General features: G+C 36.8%; 1 pseudogene; it reads left to right on the top strand.

Moving 5' to 3' along the window:
• Positions 1-5,342: 5,342 nt before the first annotated feature.
• Positions 5,343-5,439, top strand: LOC112867122 (small nucleolar RNA U3; annotated as a pseudogene).
• Positions 5,440-17,082: the final 11,643 nt, after the last annotated feature.

Genomic DNA, 17,082 nt, shown 5'->3' on the forward strand with positions numbered 1-17,082 from the left:
GCCAGGCATAAAGCAGGATATTTTATATGCACTACTACTATTTCTTATAATATCTACAAACGGTAAAATATTTTTGCCTTTTTTGAGCTAGGAAAGAAGTCTTAAGAAAGGTTCTAAAAGTTGTTCATGGTTACATAGCTATTCCACAACAGAGCTATCACATATATCTGTCTGATCCCAGAGGCCACGATTTTTCCATCAAGTAACAAAACCCATGTTATGGGTTTCCTAACAATCAACTTCCCATACAGGTAATATGTGCTGTCCAAAATCCACTCCAAAAGTTCACATGTTCTTTCTGCAGGAAACAAGCCCTCCCTACCAACACACTAGCTATGTGAATGAGCAACCATGGACATTCATGAGCCACCAGATGACTATAGTACCAGCAGACTATCTATGGAGCAGAAGGACCATCCACCTGTTCCATCCATGAATCACAACAGATAATAAATTGTTCTAGTGTGAAGCTGCAAAGTTTTGAGATGGTTTGTTATGCAGCAATAGATAACCAAAATATCTTTTAAAAGCTTTTCTGAAAAGATTTTAAAAACTCTGTAAAACATATGTTAATTTTTTTTAAGTTTATTTATTTATTTTGAGAGAGAGAGCAAGAGCAGGGTAAAAGGAGAGAGAGAGAGAGAGAGAGAGAGAGAGAGAGAGAATCCCAAGCAGGCTCCACAATGTCAGGACAGAGCCTGACATGGGGCTCCAATTCATCAACTGTGAGATTATGACCTGAGCCAAAATCAAGAGTCAGACACTTAATTGACTGAGCCACCAAGGTGCCCTGTAAAATATACATTATTTCTAAGAACAACAATTTAAAAAAGCAATGAAAGGCTTAAAAAAAGAAGACTTATATTCAAACAAAAACAAAGCAGAGTGGAAATATTCAGAGTAGAATTCAAGGCAAAAAGCCTTTAATGGAGTCAAAAATAGACAAAAATATAATACCTATGATCAGTAGTAGCAAACAACATAACAGTAAAATATATAAAGCCAAAAACTAGTAAAAATAAAAGAATAAATGAAAAAACTACAGCAGGAAACCAACATGTCATTTTCTATTTTTAACAAATCCAATGAACAAAAAAAGCAATCAAGAACCAAGAATCTGAATAACTTTTTTACCTTGCAAGGTTCAGTGTGTGTGTGTGTGTGTGTGTGTGTGTGCGCGCGCACATATCTGTGAATACACATTTGAACATACTAAGATTTTCCAGTGTCTAGCATAAGGTTTCGTGGGACTGACATAAACATTCTACTGTTCCCATTGCCCAGTCCTGTGACTACCTCCTGGAGAATAAATCTGTACAATTTTTGAGAAGACAAAGCAAGTACAGATCAGCAGTTATGTATCTTAAGTCAATTCATATACACAACGATGGAAATTGACCTTCCACTACTGCAAGCAGCTATTATCCTTAATTTTGAAGATTAAAATGACAAAATTTGAAATTGAGTTTCAAATAAGATGGAAGAAATTAAAATCAGCTTAATGCCATTTTCATTAAGAATAAAACAAACTGAAAATGTTAACAGTTGTTATCCATTAATTCAATCAACAAATATTTTCCAACTGCACTCAAAATACCAGGCACCATCTATGCACTGGAGATACAGCAGAGAACAAAATAGACATGTGGTTTGTGGACCTTACATTGTAGTGGGAGGAGATAAACAATAATAAGATTAGTTTAGTTAGTGATAAATACTTTGGAAAAAATAGAGTTTCAAGAGAATGAGAAGATAAACTACAAAATGGGAGAAAATATTTGCAAAAGACGTATTTGATAAAGGACTGTTACCAAAATATACAAAGAACTCCTAAAAATCAACAACAGAAAAATAAACCTAATTAAAAAATAGGAAAAAAAAATGAACAAATGTCTCACCAAAGAAGATACACAGATGACATATAATCATATGCAAAGATACTCAATGTCATCTGTCATCAGGGAACTACAATTAATACAAAGAGATACCATGACACATCTATCAGAACTACTAAAAGCCAAAACACTAACACCAAATATTGGATGTGGAGCAAACACTGATGGTGGGAATGCAAAATGGTACATCCACTTTGAAAAAACAGTTTGGTAGCCCACCTACCAACCTAAACAAACAAATATATGCATGTGACATGTGTGAAAATCAAGAAAAGGAAACCACACTAAAATGGAGTGGGGGGGGGGGGTTGGCAGGGGAGCTCTTATGCCCTACCACCCATCCTCAAATGCAAATCCAACAGGAAGAGAGGGACCTTGCAGGTGGATTCTACTTTCCCATCCCAGCAGGTGGATTCTACTTTCCCATCCCAGCAGGTGGATTCTACTTTCCCATCCCAGCAGGTGGAACAAAGCTTTTCCTCACGCCTATGCACCACCACCCAGCAACAGATCAGCCAATGAGAGACAATCACCACTCAGCCAATGAGGAGCCACTATACTTCCAACTCTTAGTTTACTGCAATGGGCTATATGTTTATAACAGCCTCCCCAAGTCCCCGTTTTCCTCTATAAAAGAGTGTGCCTCTCCTTTGTTCTCCTAACTTCCCTATGGTTCTGACATAGCTTACTTGACCCAGATTGCAATTCTTCGCTCTTCGCCCCCCCCCCCAAAAAAAACATCTTTTGCTGGGAAATAACTGGCAGTTTTCTTTTAAGGTTAACTCATGCTAGAGTATAAAAGGAAGAAAGAGCAGTTTAAACTGTGGGGTGAAACTGTGCCTCTCTACCAAGGCAACATTTGAGTTGAGATTGAAGGAGTAATTTGAAACCCAGAAGAGGGGCAAGTAGAGCAGGCTAAGGCCTCCAGGCAGCCGCCAACTTGATATGTTCAAGAACCAGAAGGCAGGCTAGCATGTTAACTGAGGGCCGGCAGGAGGGCATGGTCTTCATCATGTAGACCTTTTTCGGGTATCACAGACAGTTTGGATTTTATTCCAAGTGTAATGAGATGCTGCTGGAGACTTCAAATGGGATGATATAGTCTGGTTTGCCTTTTCTTTTTTTAAAGATTTCTCTAGAAGGGGCAGGATGGAAGCATGAAAACCAATTAAAAAGCTCCTGCAGTAGGAAATAATAGCAGCTTGGACTAGCTGGTAGCAGCAAAGATGCAAAAAAGTGAAAACATATGAAGTAGGAAGCAGAACTAACAGGATACTGGAGGGATGGTGAAGGGCAAGGCAGAGTGATTTCACAGGATTTATCATTATTATCCTTAAGCCTCCTTACAAGTATTACCAGCATTCAAAATTACCATGCACTTAGACTTTAGAAATGATAGAGTTGTGGTAGAAAGCTTAAAATAGTAAACTTTGATTGCTAAATCTGATTACTCATGATGTCTCATACATTTGAATAAAAAACGTTTCAAGGCCATTCTCTTGCAGATTTGAAAACACAGCAAAAAGATATTCAGTATTTTCTGGCATCAAAAACTTTAGATAAAGGACTCTGATTCATAACCATTTTGCAAGGGAATATGAGTAAGGAAAACCCTATTAAACGTTTACTTCAGCATTTCTATTAAAACCCTCCATCTTAGAAAAAGAAAGTATATAGGAAAATAAAACAATTTGGCATCAGTGATTAGAAGTAGAATCTGGGAGGCTCGTGGCTGAATGTTCCCTCCCTGAAACTCTCCTATCATGTTCACTCAACTCTCTACCTGTTTTCCTTTTACCTCTCTGGCCAGTCCTCTTAAGTTCCTTATTGAAATTTATACCCTCGGGGCTCCTGGGTGGCGCAGTCGGTTAAGCGTCCGACTTCAGCCAGGTCACGATCTCGCGGTCCGGGAGTTCGAGCCCCGCGTCGGGCTCTGGGCTGATGGCTCAGAGCCTGGAGCCTGTTTCCGATTCTGTGTCTCCCTCTCTCTCTGCCCCTCCCCCGTTCATGCTCTGTCTCTGTCTGTCCCATAAATAAATAAAAAAAAAAAAAAAACCGTTGAAATTTATACCCTCTATCTCTTCTATATTGCCCCTCATTCTGTTTTATGGGCTGAATTGTGTGCCCTGCCATCCACTCATATGTTGAAACCCTAATGCCCAGTACCTCAGAATGTAACCATATTTGAAGACAAGGGAATAGTTTTTTATGTTAAAAAAGTACTCTTAATCATTCATCATCAGGGAAATAGAAATCAAAACCATGATGAGATACCACCTCACACCTGTCAGAATGGCTAAAATTAACAACAAAGGAAACAGGTATCGGCAAGGGTGTGAAGAAAGGGGAACCCTCTTATACCACTGGTGGGAATGCAAACTGGTACAACCACTCTGGTAAATAATATGGAGGTTCCTGAAAAAGGCAAAAATAGAACTACCCTATGATCCAGCAATTGCACTGTTAGGTATTTACCCAAAGGATACAAAAATACTCATTAGAAGGGATACATGCACCCTGATGTTTATAGCAGCATTATCAGCAATAGCTAAATTATGGAAGTGCCCAAATGCCCACTGACTGATGAATGGATAAAGAAGATGTGCTGTGTATGTGTGTGTATATATATTAATACATACACACATATATATAATGGAATGTTACTCAGCCATAAAAAAGAATGAACTCTTGCCATCTGCAATGACGTGGATGGAGCTAGAGAATATTATGCTAAGTCAGAGAAAGACAAATACCATGTGATTTCACTCATGTGGAATTTAAGAAACAAAACAAACAATCATAGTGGAAAAAGGAAAAAGGAGAGAGGCAAACCAAGAAAGACTTTTTTTTTTTTTTTTTTTTTTTTGAGACAGAGACATTGAAAGGACTATAAACCATCATCAAGTGAGATTTATTCCAGGGATGCAAGGAGAGTTCAATAGCCACAAATCAATGTGATTTACCACATTAACAAAATGAGAGACAAAAACCATATAATCATCTCAATAGTTGCAGACAAAATAGCATTTGATAAAACTCAACATCCATTTAGGATAAAAACTCTCAACAAAGTGGGTATAGAAGAAATACGCCTCGACATAATAAAGGCAAAATATGACAAACACACAGCTAACATCATACTCCTTGTGAACAACTGAAAGCTTTTCCTGTAAGATGAGGAACAACACAACGATGCTCACCCTCACCACTTTTATTCAACATAGGACTGGTAGCCCTGGACACAGCAATTAGGCTTAGTAAATAAATAAATAAATGGATCCTCATTCAAAAGGAAGAAGTACAACTGTCACTATTTGCAGATGACATGACACTACATATAGAAAACCCTAAAACCCCCATCAACAAACTGTGAAAATAAATAAATTCAGTAAAGTTGCAGAATACAAAATCAATCTGTTGTATTTCTTTACACTAATAACAATCAGAAAGACTATACTTTCAGGGATCATTTCTATAGTTCGTTACTAATAACAATCAGAAAGAGAAATTAAGAAAGTCCTATTTATAAGTGTATCTGAAAGGATAAAATACCTAGGAATAAATTTAACCAACAAAGTGAAAGACCTGTACTCTGAAAACTATAAGACACTGATGATAAAGGGGAAGCCAAAACAAACAAATGGAAAGATATACCATGCACATGGATTGGAAAAATTAATGTTGTTAAAATGGACATACTACCCAAAGCAATGTACAGATTCAGTTAAATCCCTATCAAAATAGCAATGGCATTTTTCACAGACCTAGAAAAGACCATCCTAAAATTTCTATGGAACCAGAAAATATCCCAAATAGCCAAAGCAATCTTAAGAAAGAACACAGCTAGATGTATCCACACTTCCTAGTTTCAAACTCTACTACAAACTCTACTACTACAAAATTATAGTAATCAAAACAGTATGATACAAGCACAAAACAGACAAATGGATCAATGGAAGTGAATAGATAATTCAGGAATAAACCCACACATATATGGTCAATTTATAAAAGGACACAAGAATATACAATAAAGTCTCTTTAATAAATGGTGTTGGAAAAATTGGACTGTTATATGGAAAAGAATGAAATTGGACCACTCTGTTATACCATAGACAAAAATAAACCCCAAATGGATTAAAGATCTGATTCTATAAAACTCCTAAAAGAAATTATAGGCAGTTAGCTCTTTGACATTGATATTAGCAACAATTTTTGAGATATGTCTCCTCAGGAAAGAATGACAAAAGGGACTACATTAAACTAAAAAGGTTTTTGTACAGCAAGTAAACAATCAACACAATGAAAGGGCAACCTATTTGCAAATGATATATTTGGTAAGGGATTAATAACCAAAATATATTAAAAACTCATTCATCCCAATATAAAAAAAAAAAAAAACAATCCAATTAAAAAATTGGCAGTGGACCCGAATAGACATTTTTCCAGAAGAAGAAATAAAGATGGCCAACAGACACAAAGAACGATACCCAATATCACTAATCATCAGAGACATGCAAATCCAAACCTCAGTAAGATATCACCTCATACCTGTCAAGATGGCTGTCATCAACAAACACACAAAATAACAAGTGCTGGCAAGAATGTAGAGAAAAGGGACACTCATGCACTGTTGGTGAGAATGTAAATTGGTGCAGCCACTATGGAAAACAGTATAGGTTTCTCAAAAAATTAAAAATAGACATACCATACAATTCAGCAATTTCTCTTCTGCATCTTTTTCCAAAGAAAATGAAAACACCAATGCAACAAGACATAAGCAGTCCTATGTTCATTGTAGCATTATTTACAATAGGCAAGGTATGGAAGCAACCTAGGTGTACACTGAGAGATAAATGGGTAAAGATGATGTGGTATATATACACATGGAGTATTACTCAGCCATAAAAAGGAATGAAACCATGCCATTCACAACAATATGGATGGACCTAGAGGGTGTTATGTTAAGTGAAATAAGTCAGAGAAAAAAAAGGCTGTATGATTTCACTTATACATAGAATCTAAAAAAAAAACGAAACAAATGGGGGTGTCTGGGTGGCTCAGTCGGTTAAGCCTCCAACTCTTGATCTCGGCTCAGGTCATGATCTCACGGTTGTGGGATCGGACGCTGTGTCAGGCTCTGCACTGACAGCATGGAACCTGCTTGGGATTCTCTGTCTCCCTCTTTCTCTCTGCCCCTCCCCTGCTTGCTCTCTCTCTCTCTCTCTCTCTCTCTCTACCTCTCTCTCTCTCTCTCAAAATAAACATTTAAAAAAATAAAACATTGTTAAAAAAAAAAAAAAAAAACAAATGGGCAACCAAAAGAGAAACAGATTCATAGTTACAGAGAACAAAATGATGGTTGCTGGGGAGGGGAGTTTGACAGACAAAACAGGTGATTAAGAGGTACAGTATTCCAGTTCTACAATAAATAAAACACAGGATGTAATGTATAAATAAGGAATATAGTTAATAATATTATAAGAACTTTGTATAGTGACAGATGGTAACTAGACATGTGGTGACCATTTTGTAATGTATGTAAATATTTAATCATTAGGTTATTCACCTGAACCAGTACAATATTGTATGTCAATTATTCTTCAATAAAAAAACAAATGCTAAAAAATTAAATTAAATTTTTAAAAATAAGGTAAAATAATAAAATTTTAAAAGGCAAGAAAATGGTAAAATTGAGGACAGTAGTATTTCTGATGGGGAGGTTAGAGAATGGAATGGGAAAAAACATACATGTGGACAAACAATGTAGGGTGGGTAAAATTTTACCTCTACCATCTTACAGTCTCCAGCTGGGCCTGAGAATTAAATTGACTTAAAACAGATTAACAGGGGAAAGGCACACAAATTTTATTTTTACATACACTTGGAAGTTCCCACAAGAAAATGAAGACCTAAAGAACCGGCAAAATCCAAGTTCTTCGATATTAGGTTGAACAAGAAGAGATGATTTTGGAAAGACAACTAGAATATATGGCAAACCTAAATGAAAACTGTTATTTTAACAAGGTCTGTTTGTACAGAATACCCAGTCTCAACTCCTTACTCCAGTGATAAGCATGTTTCTTCCCTGTATAGGGAGAGCATCTTTCACATGGGTGATCAGAGCATTCTTCTCTGCACCTGCTGTTTTTCACGTGCCTCTAGCTAAAAATAATCCTTATGCCAAAGTGGCATATGTTTAGGTAGCATATTCTGCCACCCTTCAATATTATTCTACATTCTCACATTGTTCTTACATTAGGTGATCCATTCACAGAAATCCATAACCCATGTGTATGAGATGCCTAGATTCCTTTGCATGTATTTAATGGTACAGATTTTTAAAATAAAATCTTTAAAACATAATATTAGCTCTGTGCCAAACATATAGTTAATGCCCAAGAAATATTAACTATTTTTAATGTGAGGTGAAAGTCCCTACATAAAAATATAGTACAATTTGGACCCATATTTTAAAGATTAAAAAGGAACTGGAGGAAATAGATCAAAATGTTCACAATGACTACTTCTGGGTGATGAGAGGCAGAGTAAATTAATTTTTTTCTGGACCTTCATATTTATCTGTACTTTGCAATCTTCTGCATCAAGCATGCTTAGATTACTAAGAATGACAACAAAACCAAATAGAACAGTCAATGAATACAATGCCTGAAGCACATTATGTATCTGTTATGATAATAAAGAAATGTATATATCTCATCTTGTCAATATTATCAAATCACTAAATGGCTTTGCTTCACCATTTTATCCTAGCAAAGTCACTCAAAGATCAATACAGGATATATTCTAAAGGTCCCTTGTGCTTTTCTACATAGTTTATTAATAGCTTATCTGACTCAGCATTTTCTAAAGATACTGCAGAAACACAGGAGTGGGACTAACCACCTCCTCTATTCTCCATTTAGTCTCAGCCTTTGAAATGTAAAACGTCAACAGTACTGTCACAAAGAAAATGGAGAAGGATGTCTGGGTGGCTCAGTCAGTTAAGCATCGGACTTCAATTCAGGTCATGATCTCATGATTTGTGAGTTCAGGCCCCAGGTTGGGCTCTGTGCTGACAGCTCAGACAGAGCCTGGAGCTTGCTTCAGATTCTGTGTCTCCCTCTCTCTCTGCCCCATCCCGATCCCATTCTCTCTCTCACTCTCTCAAAAATAAGTAAACATTAAAAAAAATTTTAAGGAATAATGTAGATAATATAATATCAAAAGCAATTTGTATTCTGTAAAGGGCAATGCAGTTGTTCTTGTGTCCTATACTTTTGAGTATCTTGGGAGCATAATCAGGTTTGTAACCGCAGTGACTATCAAAGAGTTTCTGAAACAAAAAAAGGGGTTCAATAATGGCTTCTTAAATAGAATTTTTAAATGTGTCTTCCTCTTCCCTCACCCAATAGCAGTTCTAACACTTCTGTTTTATAGACTATAAACCTCCAATGACTAAGATGGCCTTTGATAAAAATAAAAACTATTCTTAAAATTCAGCTCTGGATAAACTTCTGTCTCATGTGTGTTATATCTTCCTAACAATACTCTGTGTTTACCGGCAAGTAGAAACTGTGTATTAACTTGTCTCCAGTTCAGCATAATACAATGTTTGGCAAATGGTAAGCATTCAATACACAACAAAGATTCTTTATTACTTGTTCCAAAAGTGAAAGCTCAATAGCTTTCAGGCAGAGTTGGCAGAATTTACCCTAAATATATAAAACTGCTGGTGATACTACCATGGGCAATTTGATGATAAGCCACCCTTTGTGTTATAAAAGAATGAACATAGCAGCATGCTTTGTTCATAATTTCAGCCTGACGTAATCCTAAAATTGAAGTGTATGATTTGTGACAAATGGATCTGAGTCAAAGACAAAATTTCCTTGATGAATAGGCTTTATTCACTGAGTTAGTCGCAGAGGGAGTAAATATACACAATTCAGTATTAGGGCTTATCTTCAGGAGTTTGAAGGGCAGGCTTCCCATGACCATTCTCATTCCAACCCAGTCTGTGCTTTCTATAGCTGAACCATGGCATAAGTATTAGGCATTTTCAAAACTGCTGATAAACTGATAGAGTTGCTTGGCTGAAGGTAATTTTAAAGGTTAAAGGTCATTAGCCAAGTTTATTTTTCAACAGATATTACACTTTGTTTTTCTTAGATACCGTCTATACAACAGTAGTTCTTCATGGTTTTTTCTTGCCCCAACACACATACCACATGACATTTAGATGCACATATACGTGCCAGGCTATAGAATAAACAAGGGCATTCACAGTAACACCGTCTCCTTCCCCATGATCAAGGAAACAAGTCAAAAACTATTATAAAATTAAGTGTTAATCTACCATAATTTGTATTGTAAAAGTAAATTAATTACAAACTTAATCAAATTCCTAGATTTAACAAATTACTTGCTGAGCATCTCATGACCATTCACTACTCTGAATTATAGGGGGATAATGTCACGCAGAGAAAGTTAGATTATACGTTAAGGTGAAAAAAGGGGCTACTGGTACACAGTGCAAGAGAATTTACATGAAAAATCTTATCAAGGAAACTTCCAATGAATTTGAACAAAGCCAGATGTTATTCAGTGTCTCACTTGTACTCACTGGAATAAAATAATTAATGTACTGCTCTGCTGATTCCTTTAATAAGAAACCCTCTAACAGATTTCTAAAAATTACTCTCTTTAATATTTCATATTCATATGGGAAACTACAATTCTAAGAATAAGTTTTCGGAAGCTTTTTTTGTGGGGAAGTTGGCAGGAGCCATTCAAAAAAGATAGCAATTCTTTATTTAACATGTACTTAATCAAAACTTACTGCTAATTCCTCTGCCAATTTCAAAGGGTTTGGAAAGATGAGAGTGGAATCAAGGGAACTAGAGAATCAGGCTATCTAGAGACTCTCCAATGTGAAATCCTTCAGAATCAGATCTTTGGCGAAAGCCAGGCAAACTCAAGGTGCAAACTGACTGACTGGACTGAACACCTCACCCTTCATTAGGCACCAGAAAAGACTAAGATTTCAAGATTTCAAGTCAAATTTTCATTCTCAGGAAAATTTCTATTAAGGCAAACAACTTGGGCTAGGCTCTTAAACATCAAACAGTAGAGGAGACATTTAATGAATAAACTTCCTTGTTAACACTTTGCCTAAGTAGACTTTTTCAGAGGTACCGTGTTCTGGCTAAATGAGTCTGGCTTTGTTTCTTTCAATAAATTAGAGAAGGGAAAAAGGTGGGGAAGGGAATGTGACAATCACACTTAATCCAAACCAGGCTGCCATATGTCACTTTTTGTCCTTTGCTGGTTCATTGATTATTCATGAATTCACTACCTGACAAGTGCTGTATTTATCTTTACAGCCACAAAGCTGTCAATTCAGTTTCAAGCAAGCCTGTCTTTGTTTTCAATGAAACACACAATTTACGCAAAAAAAAAGGCCTTGTGTATGCGACACTGCCCTATGCTGTAATACAAGTATTAAAAACAAAAACAAAAACACAACACTGATATAATATAAGTGAGTTTCCATGTTGGTCCTGGTCTGAGCCTTATTACTATTTTTTAATGACTGTTACATCAAAAGAAAAATGAAATAGTCTCAGCTTTTAGAGCCTTTGGCCTTCTCCCTGTATTCTGTTATCAATGGTCTTACTGTTTCCATTTCTTTTATTCTTTTATACATGCTTGTTTCTGGCAAGTTTACTCTGCTATTAACTTACCTGCTTAAAGCTACCTGAGTTCCAAGCACTGCTTCGCTGGGATGCATTACATCAGCTCTAACTCAAAATCTGCCCCCGAGTTTCCTTTTCCCATATACAGTCCCATAAAAGATATCACAGGTCAAATTCCAGCTTGTTTGCCAGCATCTAAAAAAGACATATTTTTTCAAAGGTATAAAAAGAGACACATTTAAGGGGCGCCTGGGTGGCTCAGTTGGTTAAGCATCCGACTTTGGCTCAGGTCATGATCTCATGGTTTGTGAGTTCATGCCCCGCATCGGGCTCTGTGCTGACAGCTCAGAGCCTGGAGCCTGCTTCGGATTCTATGTCTACCCTCTCTCTGCCCCTCCCCAGCTCATGCTCTGTCTCTCTGTCTCTCTCAAAAATAAATAAACATTAAAAAATTAAAAAAAACAAAAAGACTTAGCTTTTATTACTACCAGACAAGAAGATAGGGAAAACAAGCTTGCCTAAAGACATTTTAAATGCTTCCTTGATGGCAGTAAGCTTAAAACTACCACCACAAATCCACTATATTTGTCCTGAGGGAGAAAGTCAGAGGGAAAAAATAAATTAAAAATAAACTTGCATCCTAAAAATTCCTTGACTAGCTTGAAGAATAAAAAAGCAAAGTGAAATCTACAATCCAAAATTACTGTCATTTAAAGGTTTTATGATAATAAATAATGCCAAAAATGTAAACTGCATTTAATTCTCCCTAGATGTGCTCAACAATAATTTTGACATGAGAGTTCAAAACATGTGATAAAGATTAACAGTTAGTGATTGAGGGCAAAGACCTACTCCAAAGTAAAAATAGCACCTCATAAATAATTCCAACATATGATGCATTCTTCCATGTTTTATTTCAATTTATCTTTTGAGGATCCCCAAACTTAAAAATTTCTTTATAATTCAAGAATGTGATTAAGATCTACCCCTCCACTAACAAGAAAATGAAGCCGAGACAGCATTAATATTTCAGAACTCCACTATGTTCTAAGACAAAGTCATCAAATTCCTAAAGTAATTAAGGCATGAGATCAGTGTTTATGCCTAAGAAAATAAAAGAAAAAAAAAAGATTCAAATACAGGTTGAATGTTTTCATGATTTAAGACTTATCCAGGTCAGTGTATGATTGTTTTATTGGAAAATCTATGTCCAGAAGTTCCTAACTTGTTTGTTCTTTACCAAATGCATCACCACTTGTTCCATCATCCAAGATAAAAAAAACTTAGGCTCTTCTATCACCCTGTTTTCATTAGTCAGGATTAGGTGCAGCTGCAGATCACCATCTACAACAAGAACAAAACAGATATACAGACAAAACCGACGGCTTACATAAGACAGAAATCTTTTTTTGTCCACACAAAAAAGAAGCCCTGATGTAGTCAGTTCAGTGTATAGCAGTTCAGAGTGTTGGACTCTTTTCCACTTGATGATGTGCCATTCCCAACGTGTGCCTTCCACTTTGAGGTCCAGGATTTCAAGATGGCTGCCTGAGCTCCTGGTATCACATGCACAAAACAGCCAGTAGGAGAGGGGAAGCAGGATTCATTCAATCCTAAGATTTTTCCAGAAGTTGCACACAATGCTTCTACTTTCATCTCATTAATCTGAATTTAGTGATATGGTCACATCCACTTACTAAAAGAACCTGAACATGCATTCTTTGCACTAAGCAAAAATAAGTCCAGCTAAAAACTAGGGTTCTATTACACAAAAGAAGAAGAAAATGAAAGCTGGGATTGGCACAGTCATAAGCTCTGATACTTCTCCCTTACCTTACACATCCAAGTCTCCTCAGTTCTTTATCATTATCTAGTTAAGTCAACCCCATCAGCCTGGTTTTAATTTACCTCATCATCACCTTTGCTTGAACTATAGCATCCTACCTGATCTCCTTCACCAAGGTGTAAATTAGCAATTCCATTTGGGCACAGAAACTAAAGAATAATACTAACTGGTATAAGCATGGAAAGAGCCATCTGAGTGAGAGGCATTATGCCTTTTCCTTCAGACTTGTCATGCAAGACAGCCTAGCAAAGGAAGAACTCCCCATTCTTCCACGCGAATGTATTAAGACCCCTACTGAAAGGCACAGAGATTGACTATAATCTGGTGTCTTTGTGTTTGTGGAAAATCTTCCTGGGGGTTAGTGGTCAGAGATGAGGGTCTTAACAGGGCTGGAAATCAGTCTGTTTTTCAGAAAATACTTCCTAATGGGCAGAATGTTGGGCCAGAATTAAAAACAAAAAAACAAAAAAACAAGAAAACCCAAAAAGTGTCAACCTAGAATTCTATACTTGGCATAAATATTTTTCAAAAATGAAGGCAAAATGGGACGCCTGGGTGGCTCAGTTGGTTAAGCATCCAACTTCAGCTCAGGTCATGATCTTATGGTTTTGTCAGTTTGAGCCCCACATCAGTCCCTATGCTGATAGTTCAGAGCCTGGAGCCTGCTTCAGATTCTGTGTCTCCCTCTCTCTCTGTGCCCCCGCCCAACTCACGCTCTCTCTCTCTCTCCCAAAAATAAATAAACATTAAAAAAACAATTTTTTTAATGAAGGCAAAATAAATACTTTTCCAGGCAAATAACAGCTAAGAGAATTCACTGAGAGCAGATTTACATTATAATTAATGCTTTTTTAATTAAAATATGTTTGATATATAACATTGTGTAAATTTAAGGTGCACACATTAATTTGATATGTTCATATGTTGTAATAACTGCTGTTATAGCAATAATTAGCATCTCTATCACATTACATAATTATTATTTCCTGTTAGTGGTTGGAATAATTAAGTTCCTGTCCCTTAGCAAGTTTCACGATTATAAATCAATACTGTTACCTATGTTCACTGCAGTGTCCATTAGCTCTCTAGGACTTATTCTCATTGCAAGTCTGTACCCCTAAACAACTTCTGTCCAATTTCTCTGCTGCACCCCCATTTCCTGGTAAATGCTACTTTAGTCTCTGTTTTAATGAGTTTGTCTTTTTAGATTATACAGTTAAGTGATATCATACAGTATTTGTTTCTCTCTGTCTGATTTATCTCATGAGAAATTTTAAAGTTTTTCTGGCAAAAGGAAAATATCAAGTGGAAATTTAGAACTAAAAACATAATAAAGAGGCTTATGATGACAAATATGTGGCTAAATGTTAAAGACGGTTTTTCTCATTTTTAATTTCTTTACAAGTTGAAGTGACATTGAAGTGACATCAGCAAGGTGATAGAATAGGAGTTTTCTCTGTCTTTTCACCAAAGAACAATTATGACAATCACCAATAAAAGAGTACTTTTGAGGAAGTCCAGGAGTCTAGCAGAGAAGTTCCAGCACACCATCAGAGCAAAAACTTCTGACATTAGCTTGGAGAGAGGGAAGATGGGAGAGTAAGAGGATCATGAACTCACCTCCTCCCACAACACACCAAGGCAACAACTACATGTATTGCAACTCACACTGAAAACAACCTGAAGACTGGCAGAATCTTCTACAGCTAGTTATAGAGAGAAGGTGACATCAAAAAGGTAGGAGGGGCAGAGAAAGGGTAGGAAGCCAAACCCCCTAGCCCAACTACTCACAAAGGAGACAGACATCACAAGCATGGAGGAGTCAGGGGATTAGGGCCCACACTGGACACCCATCACCCTGGGGACCCATATTGAGAAGACAAATCCCCCTAAAACGTGCTTTTAAAAATCATTAAGGTTTAACTTCAGGATAACTGTACTGCTACTATAGGAAACCAAGTCTCTGCCCTTAAAGAGCCAGCATGCTAAATAACTCAGCCGAACACAGCACAGGAAGGGGGGAAAAAGAAAGAAAAGAGAGAGAGAGAGAGGGAAACAAACCATAAGAAACTCTTAATGATAGAGAACAAACAGAAGGTTGATGGAGGGAGGTGGGCAGGGGATGGGATAGATGGGTGATGGGTATTAAGGAGGGCACTTATGACAAGCATTTAGTGTTGTATGTAAGTGATGAATCACTGAATTCTACTCCTGAAACCAACATTGCACTGTATGTTAACTAACTAGAATTTAAATCATTTTTTTTTAAATTTTGCCTTTTGTGACAACATGGATGGACCCAAAGGGTATTATACTAAGTGAAATAAGTCAGAGAAAGAAAAATACCATGTGATTTCACTTATATGTGAAATCTGAAAAACAAATGAGTGAACAAGCAAACAACATAGAAAAAAAGACATAAATACAGAGAACAAACTAGTGATTGCTGGGGCTAGAGGGGTAGGGTTGCTGGGGGAGGGGGTAAGGTGATAAATAAGTCACAAGGATGAAAAGTACAGCATAGAGAACATAGCTAATAATATTATAATAACTTTGTATAGTGATAGATGGTAACTACGCTTTTTGGGGTGAACATTTCATAACATACATAATTGTCAAATCACTATGGTGTACACCTAAAATAAAATTACACATCATCTATACTTTAATTTTTTAAAAATTCTGACATTTGACTCATTGAAGAGGGTAAGAAGAACAATTTCACTTTACCCACATTACTCTTCCTCCAAGGTAGGGTACCATATATACCTTATGGTACAGCTCAGTACCATAAGACCCACTCACCTGCAATTTTTCCCACAAGGGAAACAGAGCATGTAAGTGAGTATCCAGCTTCCCCAGCTGTGTTATAATCTGCCAAAAAGACCCACTTCTTTCTTATCTCGTCCAGAATATTGAGGTGAACTGCACAACTGAAGGGTAGGTTGGGCACTCAGGGCTAAAATGTATCAAAGAGACGTGTATCCTACAAACCATTTCATAGATTGCATTAGGAAGCCTACCACTGAGGTGCTGGGGATGCCCTGCCTGCAATTCCTCCAACTGACCCATGTACCTACCCCCAGCACTTCGCATGCCTCACTCACACATACTCCCACCCTGTGGCAGGCTCTCTATGTGTGTCACCCCATCCCATACTTTCAGTAAATGGGTGTGTTCAAAATTCTTTATGCAAGCAAAATTTAAAGAGATGTATATATAAGTATATACAATGGAATATTATTGAGCCATTTAAAAAAAAAAAAAAAGGAAATCCTGCCATTTGCAACAACATGGTCAAACCGGGAGGACATTATGTTAAGTGAAATAAGCCAGAGAAATGCAAATACTGTATGACCTCCCTTATATCTGGAGTCATTAAAAAAAACAACAACAAGAAGTCAAACTCACAGAAACTGTAGAATGGTGGATAGCAGGGGGCTGCAGGTGGAAAAATGGGAAGAGACTGGTCGAAGAGTACAAATTTTCAGTTATAAGTTTTGAGTATCTATATACAGCATGGTGACTGTAGCCTATAGCCTATATAGCAAAATGTATAGTATAATGACTATTTTATATAAATGAAATTTGCTAAGAAAGTTTAAGGGTTGTCTCACACACACATAAAAAGGTAACTATGTGAGGT

Source organism: Puma concolor, chromosome A2 (genome assembly GCF_028749965.1).
Source record: "Puma concolor isolate L17-30 chromosome A2, mPumCon1.1.hap2, whole genome shotgun sequence".
Taxonomy (NCBI): Eukaryota; Metazoa; Chordata; class Mammalia; order Carnivora; family Felidae; genus Puma; species Puma concolor.